The sequence below is a fragment of the Cherax quadricarinatus genome, chromosome 1 (genome assembly GCF_038502225.1).
Source record: "Cherax quadricarinatus isolate ZL_2023a chromosome 1, ASM3850222v1, whole genome shotgun sequence".
NCBI lineage: Eukaryota > Metazoa > Arthropoda > Malacostraca > Decapoda > Parastacidae > Cherax > Cherax quadricarinatus.
The window spans coordinates 88,641,049-88,651,566 of NC_091292.1; positions in this window are offsets into that span (position 1 = coordinate 88,641,049).

Genomic DNA, 10,518 nt, shown 5'->3' on the forward strand with positions numbered 1-10,518 from the left:
AAGGATAAAAATGGGGGAGAAATTGATTTAAAACATGGAGGGGGGAAAAAAATTTTTCAACTAAATTTTCCAAAGGGGAATCACAGTGAGCCCCTCCCAGAGGAAATGGGGGGGGTTTTAAAATAAACGGAAAGGGAATCGGCGGTAAGGATGAAAAAAGGAAGGAAAACCCGAATAGATAATGCCCAGAAGGAGAGAGATAAAAAGAACAGAGCGTATCCCAAATTTGGGGTTTCCCGGGTTTGGTAATGCAGGGGCCAAGGAATAAAAATTTGATGGAGGGAATAAAAGGGGGGAGAAGAAGGGCACTTTCATTAAAGGTCCCACAAAAAAAAGGGGACTGAAGAATAAAAACAAAAGGCCGGGAGATGTGAGAAATAACAGCAGAGTGAAATTTTGGGCCTTTAAAAAACACCAAGGAAACGGGGGAGAGTAAAATCTGGTTTTCACCCCCCCCTTTTGGGGGCCCGCGGTATATTCCACGGGAAAAAAGGCCATGATTGGTACGAAAAAGATACTTGAAACCCGAGGGGGGGCCCCCCCCGGCCCAGAAGGGAAAAAAAAGTCCACATGGGAGGCAGGGAAAATGTTCAAGGCTAAGGAACGGTGCCCCGGAAGAAAGGGGGGCGCAGATGGAGCAGAGGAGAGAAAAAGAGGGGAAGGTGGATCAGTGCCCATTGATGGTTTGGTTCGGGACATATTCAGAGATTGTTTAAAGGTTTCCGGGAATTAGAGATGTCAAAAGGAGACAATTTTGGGGAATGGTAGGGGGGGATGAGAAAGTTTGGGAATGTATTGACTGTCCCAAGGGTGGGGGGCGATAAGGCAAGAGGGAGATCGATTGCAAGACGTATTAGAATGGTCATCGGCACCACAGACTGGGCATTCGGCGATAGATCTGCAATATTTCGCTGGATGGCCAAATCGCCAGCAATTTCTACACTGTTGTGGTGTAGGGATCACCTTTCGAACTTGTAACCGATGTCCTGCTATATAAACTGAGGATGGGAGTTCTCGGCTGTCAAAAGTTAAACGAGCCACATTGCTAGGGTATCGTCTCCGCCCACGGGCAGGAAGAACGTAAGTGTCTACCTTGAGGATTGGGAGATCTTGGAGTTCCAGCTGTTCTAGAATGTCGGTGCCACATGTCTGGAAATTTTGTTGAACTATGGTATGGGGCAGAATGACGGTACCACTACAAGAATTGAGGGAATGATGTTTTTCAAGAGTGACAGGAACAGTATCGATATGGGAAAGATGAGAGAGCTCATGAGCCTGGGTAGCATTCTGTACGGTAATGATGCGCATACCGCTCTTAAGAGCATGAAAAGAAATATCTTTACCAACATGGCGTAGGAGTGCCTTGCCAATACTATGGTCAGAAAGATAGGCAGTAGAGGAAGTTGGTCGTAAAGTGAAGAATTTAGTCCACTGTTCAGTCTGAAACTGAGCGTGGAAAGGTAGTGAAGGACGTGTTGATCGTTTCTGAGAAGAACGAGAAGGTGGAGAAGTATCATCAGCAGGTAATTGTCGTTGATGTTTAGGCGTGGGACCAGAGTTGGTCCGACGTGGAACGGGTCGGCAATTTGAAAATTGCCGCACCGTAGAGGGAGAGGCCGGAAGCATAGTCAGAGGAGAGCGAAGGTCCGATAAATCGAAGGAGTCAGTCGAGGCCTCAGTACCTGAAGCGGGTGAGGAAACAGCACCGGCAATAGGTACAGAGGCATGAGGAATGTCTGAAGAGTGGTCCAAAGACGAGGCGGGGTCAGAACGGGGTGCGGTATCAAGAAGGGGCCCGGGGGTACCAGGTTCATGGACTAGGGCTGCCATGGTTAGGTTACTTCTTTATTTTTGTTTTTAAGAAAAAAAAAGAAAGAAGAAAAGAAAAAAATAAAAAAAAGAAAAAAAAAGGGGGGACCGGGGAGGGATAGGTCCTAGGAGGAATGAAAGGGCCAGAAATCTCCCTCCGCGCCCAAGAGGACCTCAGCACCGCAAGTAGCGCAGATGCAGCATGGAACCCGTGCCATACCCTACCCATCATGCTAGTAAACTAACAATCCGGGATAGCAACCTCACATCTGCCGAGCTACCTCGGTGGACAAAAGAGAGGGCGGCCGGATATCCGCCACAAAGCATACCTCCTTCGGCCACCACCCCCGGAATCCGAAAGGTGGCTTCCAGAGATACACTCGTCGCCCGAAAGACACCCAAAGCTACTCCGGGATACCGGAGAGGGATCGGGACATCCCCAGGCGATCCAGATTCCACGGCAAACTACGCCACAGCTAAGAACCTCAACGGAATGGGATGGACCCCGGTATCCTTTCTCCTACCTAGGAACTAGCGCCTGTGGGAGAAATCCCAAAGGACAAAAAGAGGAAGGGCAAAAGGGAGGAGTGGGGAGGAGGAGGAGGAAAGGAAAAAGGGGAGGATGGGATAGGGGAGGGGAGATTGGGGGGTAATTAGGTTCGGTCCGAGGAAGAAAAGAGCCTCTTCACCACGCCAAGGAGCCCCCCTTGAAGAAGAGCTCCAATTTACTGGATCAAAAACCCCTCATAAAATATCCTAGATCCCATAGCTGCACAATGCAGCTGAACTAATTTTGATAATAAAAAGGCGTCTCTTTAAAGAATAAGCTCACAAAGCCCAGGGCTTCACAATATGAGGAATCTCTAAACCTTTCAGCTCAGGTGTTACAGTGTGACAGTTTATTAGATTATCCACAAAGGGTTAGTAACCCTATAAAGCCAATGTGGCTTATTTCCCTTGAAGTCATTTCTAGGTCCTCCCTCAGAATGTGACCTATAAATCGACCAACTTCCACATATGTATTTACTGCTGCTGGGTGACGAAAGAGTTGCCCTTATGACCTTATACATGCAACACCTGGGTATTTCAATAAAAATACCCTAGGTATCTTACTAGTGATACCCAGATGTTGCCTGTAGCTTATGAACTTGTTGGTTTTAAATATGTACCTTTGACATGAAGATATTTGGCTTCCATAGCACCACAGAATTTTTGTACAGAAAATACAAAATTCTACATCTTGCTTGCTAAATCTCTGGTCCATTTCATGGGCCTGACCTACTTCCATTAGTAGACCCCATCCATATTATCACATCTACTGTTACATCATTCCACTGGCTCCACTATAAAAGGCTCCATTTTCATTTCTGTATTAGATTAATAAAGCCCCTGGTAGGCAAAACATCTCTCAAACACACCTAGGTGTTGCACGTGTCTTAAGTCTTCAACTTGTAGGCATTATGTTACAGTATATCTTTGATATCTATGTCCTCAAGTGAGAGCTGAGGGCACTAACTACTTTGCTTTGATTATTATTATTACAGTGGACCCTCGACCAACGTTGGCATCGTCTAACTTTAAATCCGACTAGCGATACATACAGTTGAGGAATCCATTGTGGCATTGGGGAAGTCCTTGGGGTTGGAGGTTAGTGGGGAGGATGTGGAAGAGTTGGTGGAGGAGGACAATGAAGAACTAACCACTGATGAGCTGCTAGATCATCTTCAACAGCAAGAGGCCACACCTGAGGAAACTGCTTCGGAGGAGGGGATAGAGAAATTGAAGAAGTTGCCTACTTCTAAGATTAAGGAAATGTGTGCAATGTGGCTTAAAGTGCAAACCTTTTTTGATGAAAATCACCCTGACACAGCTACTGCAAGCTGTGTTGGCAACCTGTACACTGACAATGTTGTGAAACACTTTAGAAATGTCATAAAGGAACGGGAGGTAAGATAAGATAAGATTTCGTTCGGATTTTTAACCCCGGAGGGTTAGCCACCCAGGATAACCCAAGAAAGTCAGTGCGTCATCGAGGACTGTCTAACTTATTTCCATTGGGGTCGTTAATCTTGTCCCCCAGGATGCGACCCACACCAGTCGACTAACACCCAGGTACCTATTTGCTGCTAGGTGAACAGGACAACAGGTGTAAGGAAACGTGTCGAAATGTTTCCACCCGCCGGGAATTGAACCCGGGCCCTCCGTGTGTGTGAAGCGGGAGCTTTAGCCACCAGGCCACCCAGGTACAGGCCTCTATGGACAGATATGTTGTGCGACAGAGGTCCAGTGACTCAAGCTGGTCCTAGTGGCATTAAAAGAAGGGAAGTAACCCCGGAAAAGGACTTGCCACCTCAAGTCTTAATAGAAGGGGATTCCCCTTCTAAACACTAAGACCATCAACACTCTCCCCTCCTCCCATCCCATCAATCATCACCAGATCTTCAATAAAGGTAAGTGTCATGTAACTGTGCATGTCTTCTTCAGTTTGTATTAAAATTAATATTTCATGTGGTAAAATTTTTTCTTTCAATACTTTGGGGTGTCAGGAACGGATTAATTTGATTTCCATTATTTCTTATGGGGAAAATTAACTCGACTAACGATAATTTCGATTAACGATGAGCTCTCAGGAACGGATTAATAGCGTTGATCGAAGGTCCACTGGATTATTATAATCATGGGGAAGCGCTAAACCCTACTTTGCTTTGAGGTTCATTTTTCTAGTAAAAATACATGGCATTACCTTATTGTATTGTGATACATACCTTTACATTATTATATTAACTGTAACATTAAATTCATTTTGTCCAGTATATATAATACATACTTCTATGACAGACGTAAGGATGAAAATGTAAATATCAAAGATACAGTATCCATTATTTGAGATTGTATCCTATATATAAAATGGTACATGTTCTGTTTACTTTAAAATTAGTTATTTCTAAGACTTGTGCCACCATGGGGCAACAGACTTGCTTTCATAAGCATTGTAGAGTGAAACCTCAATTTAATAGACACCAGTTTAACAGATTTCAGATTTACCAGACAATCTGTAATTGGTCAACATTTAGAAGCAACAAACTTTGTTAAATCCACAACTGTCCATTATTCTCATGGTCTGCTGTATAAATTCATTTAGAATTTAACATTTTGTCCATTAATCAAAACTGTCTGCTATTTTTATGGACAATTCCCAGTTTAATGGAAAAAGCCCATTATATCCAAAATAAATTATCGCCACAGTCTGCTTCCGTTAACCCTTTCAGGGTCCGTCCCGTAGATCTACGGCTTCACGTCGAGTGTCCAAACCATAGATCTACGCCAAAATTCTAGCACCGTCAAATTTAGCACGAAAACACTCACAGGCCTACACGTGAGAGAACGGGTCTGCGTGGTGGGTGCGCGCCATAAACAAAAAATCTAGGCACCCACATAGCATTGTGGGAACGCCGGCTCAGTTACCCTTGTTCACCATGCCTCGTCGCAAGGCAGCTCTCACTCCAAGGAAAATTAGAGCTCTCCTGTTCCTATCTGATAGTTCTGACAGTGATGGAAGTGGAAATGAAGATGAATTCTTTGGCTTTGATCAGTTAGTGACTCAAAGGTATGACCAGGATATCGATATAGTGCAGAAAACCCTGACGATCCTCAACCTTCTACCTCTGGTGTGGGCACTCATCAGTCACGGTCAGTTGTACCTCAACGCAAGAGAAAACTATTATTTTCGCGTGGCCAGGCCTCTGACTTCAGTAATGATGATGATAGTGATTTTATTGCTCTTGACAATCATTCGAGTAGTGACAGTAAGGAATCATATTCACCAGTGAAGCGTCGGTATGTACGCCGCCGCATGCGCTCGGGTAGTGTACCCTATGCCGTGCCCAGGGGACGGAGTACATCCCATGGCCCTACACCAGGTATAGATAGTGAAAGTGAGGATGATGTGGCTACACTTGGCATGGATAGACCACAGGCATCACTAGATGGTGGTAGTGGTGATGGTAGTGCCATGGCCATGCATGACTCGCCAGCCCAGGCTGGGACCCACGCTGCTGACTCCGCAGTTCAAGGACAAAGTGGAGCGTCAGCCACCAACCCACCACAACCACAACTACCCGCACAACCAGCCTATGATGTCCAGTATCCACCAGCAAACCGTATCTGGGATTGGCAGCAAAATCCCAATTTTCTTCCCAAGCCCCACCAGTTTGATGACTCTCAAAGTGGAATTCTACCTACTTGTTCCCTTGGAAACACTGCAAATGAACCGGAATTCTTTGAATTATTTTTTGACTAGCCATTGATGGAAACTGTTGTCAGGGAAAGTAATAAGTATTTTGAGTACACCATGGCAAATACAATCATATCACCACAGTCAAGACTACACCGGTGGAAAGAGACGACTGTTGCAGGAATGTATTTGCTTTTTGCAACAATAATGCTTATGCCTCATGTTTATAAGCATAATATAAAAGCATACTGGTCCACAGATTGGCTAATTTCTACCCCGGTCTTCAGTGAATTCATCCCAGTGAACAGGTTTATCTTACCGTTACATATGTTGCACTTCTCTGACAAAACCAGGCCTGACAGAAGTGACAGGTTATACTAGATTAGAAATGTTATGTATCTCAAAAGTTCAGCATATACTTTTATCCATTCAAGAATCTTGTAATTTGTAGATGAATGGTTCAGAGAACCAACATGTTGATAAATTAGACACGTGTGCAACTCTTGGGAACCTTTATTGAGGAAACGTTTCGCCACACAGTGGCTTCATCAGTCCATACGTAGGAGAAACTTGAAGAACAGGAGGAGAATGAGGTAATCAGTCCCTCAACCTTGAGTCGATGTGTTCAGTCCATCAATCTTGAGTAGAAGATTGATGGACTGAACACATCGACTCAAGGTTGAGGGACTGATTACCTCATTCTCCTCCTGTTCTTCAAGTTTCTCCTACGTATGGACAGATGAAGTCATGTGTCTAATTTATCAATCTTGTAATTGACGAGTCTTTGATTTTGTTCAAAGGTAGGCTGTCATTCAAGCAGTATGTACTGAGCAAGAGGAAACGCTTTGGTATAAAACTGTTTGTACTCTGTGACTGACAGTGGCCTGGTATTGGATATTGTTGTATACACAGGAAGTAAAACATTGAAAGATACCAAGATGTTATTGGGTATCTCAGGTGACGTAGCGAGAAGCATGATGGCACCTTATCTTGGTAAGGGGCATACATTATATACCGATAACTGGTACACAAGCCCATTACTCGGCGATTTCTTGCGAGTGAACAAGACAGATGTGTGTGTGGCACAGTGCGTTCTAATCGTAAACATGTGCCCAGGCTCAACGCAAGTGCTCGTGGTGATGAGGTGCAGGTGTTTACTGCCAATGACATGGCATTATGGTGGCATGACAAACGAGATGTCACATCGTTGACAGCCATTCACCATAATGAAATGCAAGACAGTGGTAAAGTTGATTGAGTGACTAATAAACGTATTCGAAAACCAGTGACAGTGATTGATTATACACAAAACGTGCTTGGTTGACAAATGTGACATGCAGATTGGCCTTGTTGATTGTGTTCGTAAAAGTTACAAGTGGTACATGAAACTTTTCTTCCATCTCATGGACATTTCAATGCTCAATGCATATAATATGTACCAAATGAAGACTGGCAACAGACCACCGTATGGTGAATTTTGTTTGTCTGTTGTCAGACAACTCATAATGAAGTACCAGGTAACAACACCTGCTATACAACAAGGTCCTCGAACTCCTCAGGATGTACCCAAGCGTTTGAGGAGGGAAGGTGATCATTTTATAATACAGCTTCCTTCAACTCAGAAGAAATTTGCTCATTAGAGATGCATCGTCTGCGCACAAACAAAACGACGGCAACAAAGACGCAAAGACACACCGTTTATGTGTGAGGAATGTAAGGTACCTCTGTGCATGGTGCCTTGTTTCAAGGAGTTCCACAAGCTCCAGCAGTTCTAAAACCATGTCCAGTGATTATAAATATATGATAGAACATTAGTATTATACAAGATTTGTGCATGTTTATTGTAATAAACAACAGTGGTAAACAATAATATGATAATAACTTTAGTGCGGTTATTGTGTTCAATACAGTGAGTTTATATATATACATTATATACAGTATTGGTCTCTCAGGCCCCAAATGTTAGTAGGAAAAGAAAAAACTACAAAAACTGCTAAATAAAGTAATGCACGTATGTGGAAATCGTCGATGTTGCCGCCACCAGGTCATTTTGGACAAACTTCTCGGCACTGTATCTCGGTAAGTACTGATCAGAATTTTTTTTTTGTCTTATTACCATCACAAAAATATGCTCTTTAATTCTGTAAGAAAAATAATTTTTTTTTTTTTTCAAAATTTCTTGGACACTGGAGCACCACTTCAGATTTTGGCCTTGGACCCTGAAGGGGTTAAATCTAAAACTTGTCCATTACTGTTACAATCATGGAAAAACATTCCTGCAATTCAGATTTAATAGATGACAAGCTTTAGTAGACACCCACACCCCCTATTAGTCTGATAAATTAAGGGTTTAGTGTACCTTTTTCCCTCTCCCCAAGGAACAGATGTCTTTGTTACACCTGTCTGCTATGATGCTTGCCCCTCCTAGTATATTCAAGGGGCAAGTGAGAAATGCTAAACCCATAGGGGTCATACAGTGCCTTGGGAATGGGAAGCAATCAAGTTCAATCTAAGGAAAGGGATGATGGATGCAATTCTTTGGATTAGGGGCCCCTCACCAGTATCAAGGTACCTCCATTGAAGGATTGCCTCTCCTACCCAATCAGAAGTGAGACAGCACACAATTTTATTATTATAATAAAAAAGAAGCGGTAAGCCACAAGGGCTATACAGCACTGCAGGGTAGGGAAGGAAGCGAGGGTATTGGGCGGTAGAAGGGGGGAGGGATGATCAGTAAGTTACAGAAAACAGCGGGGCAGGGGATAGTGCGGGGGTAGAGGGTAGCAAGAGATTGAGGTAGAAAGGGCTGAAGGTATCAGAGTTTGTGAAGTAAGTCAGTTGTCAAAAAGTCAATGAGAGTGTCCGGATGAAAGGTGGGTCCATCAGCGAGAAGGGAAGGTAAAGAGAGAGCAGCGGAGCGAAGACGACGATGGAGGTAAATTCTGCGTGCTCGTTGACAAAGTGGGCAGTCTAACAGAATGTGGTTGACTGATAATGGAACCTGACAATTCTCACAGAGGAGCAGGGCGCCTCTCCATGAGATATCCATGAGTAAGACGAGTATGGCCAATGCGAAGACGGGAGAGAGTAGTCTCCCAACTTCGACACTGGTGACAAGAAGATGCCCAGTAACCTATACTCGGTTTAATAGATTGAAGTTTGTTACCGAGCAGAGCAGACCAATGTTGCTGCCAACGGGTGTGAAGGTGGGTAGCTATTGCAGGAAAATAGTCCGTAAATGGAATACCTCTATATGAAACTGGTAGGTCATATACTGCTGACCGCGCAGCAGTGTCTGCCTGTTCATTGCCCTGTACGTCAACATGACCAGGGACCCAACAAAAAACTATCTTTATGCTTGGTAAAGATGCGGCGTAGCCAAAGTTGGACATGGAGGACTAAGGGGTGAGGTGTATCAAATTTCTGTATAGTCTGTAAAGCACCAAGGGAGTCTGAGACAACCACAAATGATGACACAGGCATAGATGCAATACAGATAAGTGCTGCAAGAATGGCATACAATTCAGCAGTAAAAATACTAGCCGAAGATAGTAAATGCCCTCGTACGATGCTGTCCGGAAACACTGCTGCGAATCCTACGCCATCAGAGGACTTAGAGCCATCTGTGTACACTGCAATGGCATGAGAATGAGAGTGGAAGTGGTCAAGAAAAAGAGAGCGGGAAGCTACCATAGACAGTTGGGCTTTCGAGCAAGGGAGAGAAAGAACAGACTCGAACAGCTGGAACTTCCCAGGGGGGTAGGGAAAAGTGAGATGCTACATGAACATAGAAAGGTGGTAATTGAAGAGAAGACAAGAGCGAATGTAGGCGAAGAGAGAAGGGACGGAGTAAACAGGGGCAGCGAATAAATAAAGAATGTCTACTAATGTCAGTGACCATTCTATAAATGGAAGGATTGTGGAGATCATGAGAACGTACATAGTAGCAAAGGCAATGGGCATCACGGCGATCGGATAAGGATGGAACGTTCGCTTCTGCATAGAGCCTCTCAGCAGGGAAAGAGCGAAAAACACCAAGGCATAAACGTAATCCTTGGTGATGAATGGGGTTAAGGCTAGAGAGAGTAGCAGGAGAGGCCGCTGAACAGATCTGGTCACCATAATCAAGTTTCGATAAAATGAGGGCGGAATGTAGGTAAAGGAGAGTTCGACCATCAGCTCCCCGTGAAAGATGAGCAAGGGTTTTAAGAAGGTTCAGCCGGCTGTGACAAGTTGCCTTCAGAGAGGTAATGTGAGGTTTCCAGGATAACCTACGGTCAAAGAGGAGGCCCAGAAACCTGACTATCACGTTCAGGGATACGGGAGCCATAGAGGTACAAAAACAGCACACAATATTATTGGTCTGTCCTGAGAGTAGCAAGAAAAAAGGCCATGCTGGGTCATATGTATTATATTTAGGGGAAAGTGGTAAGGCCATAGGGGGTCATATAGCACTTGAAGAATGGAAGACAGTC